The following is a 15,301-nucleotide window of genomic DNA, read 5'->3' as shown; positions in this document are numbered from 1 at the left end:
TTGGTAAAATGGCCATTTTTACTATGTTAATCCTGCCAAGCCATGAGCATGGGAGATCTTTCCATCTTCTCATATCTTCTTCTAATTCTTTCTTCAGAGACTTGAAATTTTTTTCCTACAAGTCTTTGACTTGCTTGGTTAGGGTTACACCAAGGTACTTTATGTCATTTGTGGCTATTGTGAAAGGTGTTGTTTCTCTAATTTCTCTCACATCCCTTTTGTCTTTTGTATACAGGAGTGCTATTGATTTTTTTGAGTTAATTTTGTAACCGGCCACTTTGCTGAAGGTGTTTATCAGCTGTAGGTGTTCCCTGGTAGAGTTTTTGGGGTCACTCATGTATACTATCATATCATCTGCAAATATGGGTAATTTGACTTCTTCCTTTCCCATCTGTAACCCTTGATCTCCTTCAAATGATTAATTGATTTAGCAAGGACTTCCAGCACTATGTTGAAGAGATATGGAGAGAGTGGGCAGCCTTGTCTTGTCTCTAATTTCAGTGGGATTGCTTTAAGTTTCTCTCTGTTCAGTTTGATATTGGCTATAGGCTTGTTGTACATCACCTTTACTATGTTTAGATATGTGCCTTGTATCCCTGATCTCTCCAGTACTTTAAACATGAATGGATGTTGGATTTTGTCAAATGCTTTTTCAGCATCTAGGGAGATTATCATGTGGTTTTTTTTTTTCTTTCAGTTTGTTAATATGGTGGATCACATTGATGGATTTCCGTATATTGAACCACCCCTGCATACCTGGGATGAAGCCTACTTGGTCATAGTGGATAATATCTTTGATGTGTTCTTGGATTCGCTTTGCAAGTATTTTGTTGAGTGTTTTTGCATCAATCAAAGGGAGATTGGCCTGAAATTCTCTTTCTTTGTTAAGTCTTTGTGAGTTTTAGATACCAAAGTGACTGTGGCTTCTTAGAATTAGTTTGGGAATATTCCTTCTGTTCCTATTTTGTGGAATTGTTTGAAGAGAATTGGAGTTAGCTCTTCTTTGAAGATCTGGTAGAATTCTGTGCTGAAGCCATCTGGTCCTGCGCTTTTTATGGATGGGAGACTTTTGATGACTGCTTCTATTTCTTTGGAGGATATAGGACTATTTAATTGATTTACCTGGTCCTGATTCAGCTTTGGTAAGTCAAATCGATCAAGAAAATTGTCCATTTCATTTAGATTTAAAATTTTGTGGCATATAGAATTTTGAAGTAAGTCCTGATGGTTATGTTTGGATTTCCTCAGTATCTGTAGTTATGTCTTCCTTTTCATTTCTGATTTTGTTGATTTGGGTGGTGTCTCTCTGCCTTTTAGTTAGCTTGGCTAAGGGTTTGTCTATCTTGTTGATTTTCTCAGAAAAAACCAGCTCTTGGTTTCATTGATTCTTTGAATTGTTTTATTTGTTTCTAATTGATTGATTTCAGCCCTGAGTTTGATTATTTCCAGCCGTCTACTCCTTTTTGGTGTTTCTGCTTCTTCTTTTTCTAGGGTTTTTAAGTGGGCCATTAAGTTGCTTGAATGAGCTGTCTCAAATTTCTTCTTGAAAGCACTTAGTGCTATGAATTTTCCTCTTAGCACTGCTTTCATTGTGTCCCACAAGTTTGGGTATGTTGTGTCTTCATTTTCATTGATTTCTAGAAAGCCTTTAATTTCTTTCTTTATTTCTTCCCTGACCCAGCTGTTATTTAGTAACAAGTTGTTCAGTTTCCATGTGTGTGTAGGCTTTTTGCTATTTCTGTTGTTGTTGAAGTCCAGCTTTATTCCATGGTGATCAGTCAAGATACAAGAGATTATTTCAATCTTCTTGTATCTGTTGAGGCTTGCTTTGTGACCAACTATATGGTCTATTTTGGAGAAGGTTCCATGAGGTGCTGAGAAGAAGGTAAATTCTTTTGTGTTTGGGTGTAAAGTTCTGTAAATGTCTGTGAGGTCAATTTGATTCATGACCTCTGTCAGAGATATTGTTTCTTTGTTTAATTTCTGCTTTGGTGACCTGTCCTTTTTTGAGAGTGGGGTGTTGAAGTCTCCCACTATTAATGTGTGGGATCTATATGTGGTTTAAATTTTATCAATGTTTCTTTTACAAATGTGGGTGCTCTTGTATTTGGGGCATAGATGTTCAGGATTGTGATGTCTTCCTGGTGGAATTTTCCCTTGATGAGTATGAAGTGTCCTTCCCCATCTCTTTATATTAATTTTGGTTGAAAGTCTATTCCAGTCCTGAGGATACCTGATAAAACAGGATCAGATGAATGGGGAGGAGGTCCCCCCTATCAGTGGACTTGGCAAGGGGCACGGTGGAGAGGAGGGAGGGAGGGAGGGACTGGGAGGGAATGAGGGATCGGGACACGGCTGGGGTACATAGTTAATAAAATGTAACTGATAAGAAAAAAATAAAATACCAAAAAAAAAAAAAGAAAGTCTATTTTATCAGATATTAGAATGGCTACTCCTGCTTGTTACTTGGGTCCATTTGCTTGGAAAGTTGTCTTCCAAACTTTTACCCTCAGGTAATGTCTATCTTTGTGCCTTAGGTGTGTTTCTTGTATGCAACAGATTGCTGGGTTTTGTTTACTCATACATTCTGTTAAACTTTGTCTTTTTAATGGAGAATTGAGTCCATTGATGTTGAGAGAGAATAATGATCAGTGGCTGTTAATATCCTTTGATTTTGATGTTGGCTGTGGTCATAAGTTTGTGTGCTTGGTTGCTTTTTGTTTTACTGTAGTAAGGTTAATTATTTCCTGTGTTTTCTTGACAGAAGCTAATTTTCTTGGGTTGTATTTTCCCTTCCAGTGTCTTCTGTAATGCTGGATTTGAAGGTATTGTTGAAATTTGTTTTTGTCATTGAATATCTTGTTTTCTCCATCCATGAGGACTGAGAATTTTGCAGGGTATAGTAGCCTGGGTTGACATCTGTGTTCTCTCAGGGTCTGCATGATATCTGTCCAGGCCCTTCTGGCTTTCATAGTCTCTGTTGAAAAGTCAGGTGTAATTTTAATGGTTTTGCCATTATATGTTACTTGGCCTTTTTCCCTTGCAGCTTTTAGTATTTTTTCTTTGTTCTGTATACTTAGTGTTTTGATTATTATGTGGCGGGGGGATTTTCTTTTCTGGTCAAATTTGTTGGGTGTTCTGTAGGCCTCATGTATTCTTATTGCCTTCTCCTTTAAGTTGGGGAAATTTTCTTCAATGATTTTGTTGAAAATATTTTCTGGGCCTTGGAGAAGGGAGTCTTCTTTTTCCTCTATACCTATTATTCTTAGGTTTTGTCTTTCATATTGTCTTGGATTTCTTGGACAGTCTCTGTCAGGAATATTTTGGATTTAACATTTTCTTTGACAGATACATCTATTTCTTCCATTGTATCTTCTACACCTGAGATTCTTTCTTCCATTTCTTGTATTCTGTTGGTTATGCTTACCTCTGTAGTTCCTGTTTTCTTCCCTAAATTCTTCCTCTCCATTATTTCCTCCATTTGTGTTTTCTTCAATTTTTCCAGTTCTATCTTCAGGTCTTGAATTGTTTTGTTTACTTCATTCACCTCTCTGATTGTATTTTCCTCTTTTTCTTTTAGTTCCTTCAACTCTGTTTCTTTTATTTCTTTCAGTGATTTAATTATTTCTTCTCGGATGGCTGCAAACTGTTTGGTTGCATCTTCCCGTATTTCTTGACAGATGGCCCTAATCTGCTTGTCTTTATCTTCCTCCATTTCTTTACGGATAGCCATGATCTGTTTGGTTTTATCTTCCTCTAATTCTTTACGTATTTTATTTGTTTCCTCTATTATCCTCTTCATCAGCATAGATGTAAGGTCATCTTCTTGATTTTCTATTATGCTGTGTTGTCCTGGGCTGTTCGCCCCTGGTTGACTGGGTTCTGGAGACGCCATATTGCTTTGTCTTTTGTTGGTTGAGCTTTTACACTGACCTTTACCCATTGGGCTGTTTTAGGTGTTGGCTGTTAGTTTCTTTGCTTCCTGTAGTCCTGAGGTAGGGAGACGCCCCTTGGCCGGGAGATGATTTTTCCTGAAGGAGTCCTCCTCTGTTTTTTGGTTATGGTCACTGTATGGCCAGTGTTTCTCAGGAATTGCCACTGCTCACCTCAGGTGTATAGCCCTGAGTAGTAGCTGTGGTCTTTGTTAGGCAGGGGGGATCTCCTCTTACCCATAGAAGTTCTCAAGACAGCTGCCCCACTGCTGGGTTTCTCGTTATAAATTTAGTGAGCTGCTGCTGTTGTTTTAGTTTTCCAGGTATAGCCCTCTTGAAGAACCTGCTGAATCCCTAGCTGTGGGGTTTTCTTCCAACAGGGAAACTCAGTCTGTTATCCTGGGGCACACAGTTCTGTTCGGGAAAGTGAGAGGAACACCCAGCAAGGCTCTGGGTCAGAGGCTGAGTGCTCCACTCTGGGCCTGGAGAATGTGCACCTAGGTTGAGTTGGTGCCTGGGGGTGCTGCTCTTGACTGGAGGCTGGGTGCCTCACTCTGGACTAGAAGCTGTGTGTCCCTGTCTGGGATGGCGGCTATAGGCACTGCTCTGGTCCAGAAGCTGTGGGTGCAGCCCTCTTGAAGGACCAGAGATTCCCACAGTTTTGTCAGCCTAGCTAGGGATAGCTGGTTGATCCTTGGCACAGTATCTGAGGGTTGCTGTAATGGTTCTCTGGCTTTTGTAGGTCTGAGGATGCAGCTGTGTGCCCCAGTGCCCTATGGGTACTCAATAATGATGGCTGAGCCCAGCGCTTCTGCCTGCATTAGAAAGCTAGAGCCTAGAGTCTGTGTGAATCCAGGAAGCCATTTGGTGCTGGGTATCCTGAGCGTTAGACCTGATGATCTCTCTGCTGGGGGTTTCCTCCTGCCAGAGACACCCAGTCTTTGCTTTGGGGAGCACTATTCTGTCTGGGGTGGCTAGTAGAACCCTCAGGCACAGATGCCCGCTGTGGCTCCGCCTTTCTGGCCTTTGGGAGACTGGGCGTTTGCCTAAACTGGATAATTTTCCCGAGAACTTTTCGGGGTGTGGGTGTTGGCTGAGTGCTCTGAGATCAGACCAGCCGTTTCCCTCCCTGTGGGTTTGTACCTGACAGTGAAACTCAGTCTCTGGTGCCCTGGTGCCCTGGGGCCCATAGTTCTATCTGAGGCGGCGAATCAGGCATGCAAGCAGGGCTCTGTGCAGGCGCCTGGGTCCCTGGCTCTGGCTACGGGCTGGCTCCTGGGGTGCCTGAGGAATCTGAGTCTTTTTCAGGGGATGTCTGTGTGACCTAAGGTCGGTCCCAATCGTTTCCTGCTCCATGGGGTTATCTCTCGACTGGAAAATCCAATCTGTGATGTTCTGGGCCCACAGTTCAGTCTGAGACAGTGACCAGATCACACTGGCATGTAGCTCTGGGCTGGTGACCAAGCGCCTGGCAGAACCAAGATCTCTTTCGTGGTTTAGCAGGGTGAGTTAAAGCTGATTGAATCCCCCACCGTGGGGTATCCTCTCACCTGTGAAACACAATCACTTGTGTTTTGTGGCCGCAAGTTCTGATTGCTGGTCACTGTGCCAATCCTGATGTGCTGCTGCTCAGAATGAGAGTCCTCCCTGTGCAGCCATTTTGCCCTGTCTTTTAGTTTCTTTCTTAAGTTTTAGTATTTGTTCGGTACCTCATTACATTTTGTTCCACATTTGAAAGTAAAACATTAAGAAATGATTTCACTAGAAGCAGTGTTAGTCACTTTAAAATGTTAGGCCAATGCTCTTCTCAAATAGCAGAAACTTACATATGAACTGGTGCAAAAGAAGACACAGCCAAGTCATGTGGCCAGTCTCCCAATATCATACAAACAACTGCAGACAGTGAGATGTTTTCAATTCAAATTCAGTGGGAACTCTTTTTAATTAAAGTTTTAGTTTTTTTATTATTAATTACAGTTTATTACTTTGCATCCCAGCTGTAGTCCCCTGCCTTATTCCCTCACAATCCTACCCTTCCTCCTTCATCTCCTCCCTGACCCTCTTTAAGTCCACTGATAGGGGAGGTCCTCCTCCCTTTCCATCTGACCCTAGTTTATCAGGTCTCATTAGGACTGGCTGCAATGTCCTCATCTGTGGCCTGGCAAGACTGCTCCTCCCCCAGGGGTGGGGTCAAAGAATCGGTCACTGACTTCATGTCAGAAATAGTCCCTGTTCCCCTTACTAGGGTACCCATTTGTATACTGAGCTGCCATGGGCTACGTCCAAGCAGGGGTTCTAGTTTATATCCATGCATGGTACTTGGATGGAGAATCAGTATTAGAAACGGCCCTTGTGCCCAGATATATTTGGTCCTTGTGGAGCTCCTATCCTCTCCATGTCATACTAACTTCCCTGTCTTTCATATGATTCCCTTCACTCTGCTGAAGGTTTGGTTATGAGTCTTAGTAGCTGCTTTGATACACTGCTAGGTAGAAACTTTCAGAGGCCCTCTGTGATAGGCTCCTGTCCTGTTCCCTGTTTTCTCCTACTTCCTATGTCCATCCCATTTGACATTATAAGTGAGGATTGATCATCTTACCCTGCCTTTTCCTTCTTGTTTAGCTTCTTTAGGTGTACAGATTTTAGTATGTTTATTCTATCTTATAGGTCTAGAATCCACTTATAAGTGAGTATATACCTTGTGTGTCTTTTTGCTTCTAGGATACCTCACTCCGGCTGATCGTTTCAAGATCCCACCATTTGCCTCCAAATTTCATGATTTCCTTGTTTTTAATTGCTGAGTAGTATTACATTGTGTAAAAGTACTTTGCCATCAGGGAGATACAAATAAAAAAGACAATGAGATTTCACCTTACACACATCAAAATGGCTAAAATGAAAAACTCAAGTGAAAACACATGCTGGATAGGTTGTGGAGAAATGGGAACCCTCCTCCATTACTGGTGGGAATGTAAACTAGTACAACTACAACCACTTTGAAAATTAATCTGGCGCTTTCTCAGACAATTAGGAATAGCGTTTCCTCAAGATCCAGCTATACCACTCCTAGGCATATATCCAAAATATGCTCAAGTACACAACAAGGACATTTGTTCAACCATGTTCATATCAGCTTTATTTTTAATAGCCAGAACCTGAAAACAAAACAGACATCCTTCAGTTGAGGAATGGATACAGAAGTTGTGGAACATTTATAGTGGAAACTCTTAAAGAGTCACAGACTTATTTAAATATAATTTCTTGTTCTAAGCATAATTTGTACTTTTCATGACTTTTGCATGACCCTGCATCGTTTGTTAAATAGCAGAGTCAGCATCACATGAAAATTGGTCAGAAATACAAAATATTAGTTAGGGACTAGTAATCGAAGTTCCAATAAGACCACCAAGGGATTCTTATTCATGCTAAATTTGAGAGTCACAGCTCTAAAGTATTCATAAAAAAATCACACTAATAAGCACAAAACCAATTTTCTGGTCAGAAATACTCACCTTTTATTAAAGGTATAGTTTTTTCTTATTTAGAGTAAAACCTAATAAAGCTTTTCCATGCTTTACAAATGCGTGTGAATAGAGCACAAATAAATATATTAACAGATAATTATTCTGCTCTTTATGTCTCTTGTTGGTTCCACTCACCTGTAATGCACAGATATCTTCAGAAGAGTAAGAAGGTTAAAAATGGATTGTAGCAATGTTGTATGCAACCTAATAAGGCTCAATATAAAAATAATGTTCAGTTATTAAATAAAATTATTCATTTATCTATTTCAGGACTAAAATTAGTAGCCATGTCATACAAAAGTAAATATAATGTGTTAAATATATAAATGGGAAAATAAAATATATAATAATAGTACTAACATTAGATAAAAGCACTTACAGAGTTTTGGCTCATGAAAACACTTGCTAAACTAGTATATATTTGCTTTTTCTTATCACTATTTGTGATGGAAATCTCCATTTCATCTGAGTTTTTCCTATGTATAAATTGGATTGATATGTCGCACAACCTATAAAAGTTTATTCACACTCTATACATTGTTAATTCACATACTTTACATACTGTTTGATATTGTTTTGGTTAATTAATTGTTATTTCTAGAAGCATTTTCATATTCCCAGCCATAAATCTATATGCACTACCAATAAGCTCACAGTAGAGATAAAAACTCGAACTGACTCATACTGTCACTACATGTCTAACCTCTGATAAAATGATAGTAAAGAATTTGGAAGAAAACTTCAGAAAGATGGAGAGAACAATGAAAGTCATAACTAGAAAAATTTTCAAGGCGAGCTTACAGATGAATGAATGTAATCTAGTTTAGTTAAGTCCCAGAAAACTGAAACTTAAGACAGCAGTGGGATAGCTGAAAACTAATGATATTTAACTTACAACATCAAAAGGCCAGTCATTCATAAGTCTAATTTCAAAATGAAGGTAATAATTAAGGTTAGGTAAATGTTGAGAGGCAGATTCTAGTGTATTCTTCTCCATCCCATAGAAGTACATTGGAATACAAAGCTTTACTTTACATAGAGTAAAGCAAAATGTTTTTGACCTGGTAAATATCAAATATTGGTAAAAATGGAAATATTAATTAACTATATCCATTTATTCAATAAATGTTTGTAGATTGTTGACTGTACAAGCATCATTTTAGAAAAAAAAATGTCCTCATGTAGGTTAAATATCAGCAGGAAAAAAACAGAAAATAAATGGTGCACATAATTCATGAACCAGGACATAGTATATTTCTTGGTGGTGAGTGCTATAGATGAAACCCAGCAAAGTGCTTAAAGCATGCAGGCAAGGTGTTAAGTCCTCAAAGTGAACTCAGATAAGTTATACTTGAGTAAAACTTGGAAAGGATGAGTAGCCCCATAGACATTTGTGGAGAAAGCATTCCAAAGATTGAAACAGGACAAGTACCTGGTGTTTCTCAGGAATAGCAAAGAGGCCTTTTAAACTGTAGCAGGACCGGTGAAAGCTGATGAAGAAATAAGGCTGGAAAGTCACAAGGAATCAGATGTTGCAGCTTGATGGATGGAAAATTAACATTATGAGTTCTTCAGGCCCCAAGCACCATGAAGTTACCACTGATTTCCCTTTACTCTTCCTCCACATGCAAAATTGCAGAAAATCCTATTGTCTCTACAAATATATATATTTTTTAGAGTCTAACCATTTCTTACAATGTCCATCACTACCACTGTAATAACACCTCTCTTTGTGAACATTGGTAATGTCCTAATCTAAAACTGCTCCCACTTCTCTTGCCCACTAAAATTTGTTTTGTTATTGAGTATAATCATAGAGATGCTTTAAAATCATGCCTTGCCTTGTTAAAAGTTTATTAGTATTAGATTCAAGAATTAAGTTGATATATTTATCATATTAGACATTTATTCTTAAATCCTTAATTATGTATACTTATTTAGATTTTCTTTCCTGCCCTTCATATTTTTTCCTAAAATATATTCTGCATATTTTTTGTAAATATGCTTCCTAAGAGGTTAGGTTTTGAGCAAAGATTGAACATATTTACAAGACTTTGTGTATGATGTACAAGTGTTCCTTACCACTGAGCTATATCTCCAGCCTTCCTTTCGTTTTTCTGCTTTGTGTCTTGGTCTCACTAAGTTACCTAGGCTAGACTTTATGTCAGTTTGTAGCCCAGGAAGAACCCAAATTTCCAATTATCTGTGTTTGTTCTCCTGTAAAAATGAGACTACAGGCATGAACAACAGGCCCAGTTGCAAAAGATTTTAAAATATTGCTTTATTGGTATTTTAAGTGGCCCTTGCTTTTCATGGCATTTTATGGTTGTTCCTTCAAGAATTATCTATAAACATGTGGTATGAGTCCACAGACATTTCAGACTAGTGATTTCTGATGCAAAGCATAACTTTATGGACTTAAGACTTATGATTATAGCCAGTTGTGGTGATACACACCTTTAAACTCAGCACTCAGGAGTCAGAGGCAGACAGATTTCTGTGAGTTCAAGGCCAGCTTGGTCTACAAAGTGAGTCCAGGACAGCCAAGGTTGTTAGTCAGATAAACTCTGTCTTGATAAAACAAAACAAACAAACAAACAAACAAACAAACAAAGGAATTGTGATTATATATGTTTCCACCTTAATGGATTTCCTAATTAGTTTTAAATTGGCATGATTTGTTCTCTTAGATGAATATTGTTCATAAACTATCAGTTTTCTCTTCCTCTCAACTGTTGTTAGTACTTTATTTAAATATCCTATTATACTGGCTAGGTTTTCCAGGACAGTGTTATGGAGATTGTAAGCATCCATGTGTTATGTCTACTTATACTGAAAATGTTAAACAAGTTTCCATGTTGACTATGATCTTTATAATTTTATGGTAGGCATTCTTTCTCAAGTCAGAAAAGTCATTATTATAGTAATATTTATTATTTAAAAAAGCTTTTAAAGTATGGTTAAAATAATTTAGCTTTCAATATTCTCATTCATTAAAGTAATAACTTATAACTTAGTTATAAATGTGAATTTTCTTTGCATTCCTAAAATTAGTTCTTACATATAATTGTTACATTAGAGTGTTTTATGTTTTTTTTCTTAAAAACTTATTTAAGATGTTTACATTTGCGGGTTGGAGAGATGGCTCATATATTAAGAGCACTCATTGGCTGCTCTTCCAGAGGAACTGGGTTTGATTCCCAAGACCCAGATGGAGGCTCACAATCATTTGTAACTCCAGTTTCAGAGGATTAGAAGGTGTCTTCTGGCCCCTGGAGGTACCAAGAAAGCATATTGTACAGAGGCATGCAAGCAGGCAAAACACCCATGCACTTATAACAAATGATCAATCAATATATTTTAGAGATGTTTACATTTGTCCTCATAAATGATACTAACTCACAATGTCATGTAATATTTGAATATCAGTGTTATGAGAACATAGTAAGATACATTCAATTTTTCCTCATATTTTTTTCCTGTAAGACAATCTGAATTGAAAATATATTACTGTTTGATATTAATAGAACTCAGGAAAGTAACTTGGCTTATTGTTTTTGAAGGTATAGGTATTCCAATTGTATTGTTAATAGTTTATGCCCATCAACACATTTGTATTATCTTTGCATTAATATTTAGAAATACATAATTTTTTGAAACTCACATTAGTGTAATAAACTAAAAAGTAAAAACACCATGCAGCTAAATTAACATAGCTATATAATTTCTAAAATAAGGAAGAATTCCCTGCGGTTGAACACATGTAAACTTTTTCCTTGAGGAAATTGACTCTGTTTTCTTTTTTATCTCTTTTGTGCTTTCCTTTGGTCTGCTTTTAGGTTCAGAAAGATGCTAAGTTCTGTTTTAGATATCTCTTTCTCCAAGTACAACTCTATCTACAGCACTCTTAGTATTTCTGAGTACATTTTTACTCTTCTTGTACTTATTAGTCACTGCCATTAATCTGCATGTTCCAAACTTTGTCCATATTTCTGGACAAATTTTATCATTATAGTTTAATTCCCTCTTTCCTTTTTTTTCTAGTACTAGAAGCCACTGCTTCTCAAATTTTAATGTGACTGTGCTATCCTGACAATATTAGAATGCAGGTTCTGATTCAGTTGAAATGGAACTTACTCAAGATGTTACATATCTAACAACTCCCAGATGTTGCCATTGGTCGTTAGGCTATACTCTGAGTAGCTTAGGATGTAAATTATTTTGAAAAATACATGAAAGGAGCCTAAGGGTTCATTTTATATAATTTTCTCTAATAAGTGTTTAATAAACCGATACATTGGTGTTAAAGGGACATCTTTTAGTGAAGATTATTCCATGTTGTATTTAATATATCAGATTATTTTCTCCAAGGCTTCATTTTAAGTCTTTGTAAAGTTAGTGAAATTACAACTCATTTAAATAATAGGCTTTTAATTTTTGTACTTTAGTCATACAGTAAGTATCTCAACAAAGAGAATACTTTTTTTGGTGTAAATATTTATAGAGAAAGCAGCAAGCTTCATTCATGTTGTTGTAAATTATAGGTTTTCATTCTTTTTAAAGGATAGATAGTATTTCATGATAGATGGAAATTTCCTCTTGACTTTTCTGTCCTTGTGATTACAAAATAACTCAGTAGGTAAAGTGCTTGATGAGCAAGCATGAGGACCTGAGTACCCATGGGGGAAAAAAAATCCAGGTACAGCACTGTTCATCTGTAATCAAAGTACTTGGGGGTTGAAGAACAGAGTCAAGAAGATACCAAAAAGCGCATTGACCAGCCACTTTAGCAAAAGAAACCAACTTTTTGTCTATTAAAAGACTTTGTCTTAAAAAATAAATTGAAGAAGGATAGTATAGTTGACCACATGCCATATATACCTTTAATTACAGATATGCTGGAGGTTAGTTCGGTACTATGCATTCAAATGCTGATTTCAGTGCCTTGAGATCTGGTTACCACCCTGATGTGATCATTGTTAATAAAGCTAAACTATCTCCTGCAATCATATGATGAAAAGGAATGTTCTCCATTGAAACATTTCTTGATTGGTTGATTTAAAGGCCTGTACCTGAGCAGGGTGGAAGGAGGTAGACCCGGCTAAAGTTCCAGGCCTTTGAGACTTTGAGGACAGGAAAATCATGTGAAGGATACAGATAGAAAAAAAGGAGGAAGAAGAAAGCCACCATTGGTTAGATGGCGAGAGAACCATGTGGGCCTAGAAGAAAGACTTGAGAATAGCATGGAAAAGAACAATGCAGATAAAGAATACAAGCAAGTATCTTGAGATTACAGATGGTAGGTAGTCCAGATAGAAATGATTAAAGCAGATGAAATAGGATGAAAGCTGGGAGATATGAGATAGTGTAAATGAAATTATCTGCCCAGCCCAAGACAGATAACCTAAGGCAATTATAAAATATAACAGGTCTTTTGTTGATTGTGATATTGGGCTAAATAATACGACTATAATAATAGTCCAACACTTATTTTCAGCAATATAGATATAAACATACTCATATACTATACACATACAGAGACAGAAACTATGAAGATGAGACACAAAGGGTGTATTGTACAAGTTAGGCAGAGGCTATTCCAGAATAAAGTAGAGTACTCTCAAAGTGTAAGAGTAGATCATGCCAAAAGACACTATTTCCCCAATCTACATATTAGAGAGTTTTTATATTAATTCTAAAATATTTAGACCAGGCAGCTTTCCCCGAAGGACTTTTTTTATTCAAGTATTTGACAGGCCAGTGTAGATTGTCTTCTCATGGATGGGATATTGGCATGTCTTTGTCACTGACTTATCTACAAATGGTACAGTACTAACAAATAAAAGGAGCTACATAAATATTCAATAAACAGGTAAGGGTAATTCTAGAAAAAAAAATTATTAATAAGTTACAGCAGTTCCAGGATAAACTTCATATTATGCAACTCTTCCTTCTAAACTTTGATATGTATGTAACTCTTTAAGGCAATGTCAGTTCTAAAACTGAGGGGTGTTTTTCTAAGTGGTTCTAAAATTATCTCTTTAAAATGTAAACATGAAGGGAGGTCCTGTTTCTGTATCTTTGTCACTCTGTGGGTATAACATGGGCATATTTCTTTGATCTATAAACCACTTGTTTCTCTTTAAAATAGGAAAAGCTTATTATTATTATTATTATTATTTTGCATAAAGGTAATAGCTTAAAAATGGCCATCTCGATTACCAAATAAACTTTGAATGAATTAGAGAGAATATGTAGCAAAGGTCACTGTCAAATTCTCTTAAAATGACATAAGATACTGTTAATCTGAAGGGCGTGGATGTTATGAATTGTAGCTGCTTGTCTGTGGGGGAATGGGTAGGATTTCCTGCTGTCATAGCATTCTATTATCTGATTTCTGTAGTCTGGTTCAATGCTTGCTCAGTAATGAATTTGTTTTCCTTCTTTTCTAATATATTTTGTGAAGATGGCTTTCACATTGACAGTGACTTTTTTTTTAATTCCTCCCCCACCCAAATGAAAAAGCACAGAAAAGCATAAGAAGTCAGCAAAAGAGAAAAGAAAGGTTGAAGGCACAATTGCTTTTCTTTGTTACAACATTTTTGGCAATGGGTAGTAAACTCCAGGGAGTAGATGGAAGGCTTGAGTACTCAAACTAGTGAATATTTTCCCCTTTGAAACAAGTTACTGTCCTTTTACTTTCTTTATAAAAAAATCAGTTTTTAAATGGCATAGTCAGCTTGAAGCACCCTTATTTGGACTCTTTCTCTCACGAAGAAAGTCAAAGAAATATCTGTTGTGCTGTTTTACAGCTTATAAGATGGTTTCTATCATCATGACACTGTTAGCAATGAAATGTGAGATATGGGATTATCATTTGGATACAATACCCATGCTAGGCAAGTAGCATCATCATACATACACAGCAGCTTCTGAGTTTTTGGTTTTGTTTTGGGGTTGAAGGTTACTGCCTATTGGAGGAACAAGAATTTATTTAGGTGAGTTAAATATATCCAAAAGTAGAACATAAGAACTTAATGTTTCCCTTCAATTTTCTTATATGGAACAACTATTGGGTCATAAGAAAAGAAGTGATAATGAAAGCCTTCAGGCCTGGAGCTATTTTTAATGGAGAAAAATAACTTTACAACTTCCTTTTCTGAGACAAAAATCATCTCCATTAAAATATTTCAGTGAACAAAGTAACCACAGTAATAGCCTTTGAATTGAGTGATAAAACATTTTGAAACAGTCTCATTTTCTGAAAGATGCTTGACCTAATAGCAATAATCATATTTTTCTATTGTTTGTTTCTTCAGACATAATATACACATATATATTATGTATATATGTATCTATATATAGTGAGATATATACATACACGTATATATAATATATACATATATTAAATATTATATTTATATATTATAATATATTATATATATATTATATATATATAAATAAAAAATGTAGCCTAGATAGAGACTCACTATGTAGCCTAAGCTTACCTCAAACTCATGGCAATTGTCCTAACTCAGCTTGCAGGGTGTTGGCATTAAAGGCATGAGGCATAATACCTGGATTTAATTTTATTTTTCTTCTTGTGTAGTACAGTGCCTAAATATCTAACTATCTGACATTTTCTCTTTCCTTTCATTTAATTTGTTTAGCCCAAAGCTTGCCCTGGGGAAATATTTTAACTACTGTTGTTAGGGCATGCTTCCTAAGCAAGGAAAGCCATGGAGAATAACACAGTAAGTGGGCTTATAGACATTAGGACAATTCTCACTGGATCCTAGGACTTTAATCCTAAATTTAAGAAGTATAAATATATATATTGAGCTT

The sequence above is a fragment of the Psammomys obesus genome, unplaced genomic scaffold (assembly GCF_907164565.1).
Source record: "Psammomys obesus unplaced genomic scaffold, mPsaObe1.curated_primary_1811, whole genome shotgun sequence".
Classification (NCBI taxonomy): Eukaryota; Metazoa; Chordata; class Mammalia; order Rodentia; family Muridae; genus Psammomys; species Psammomys obesus.
This window is presented reverse-complemented; position numbering follows the sequence as displayed.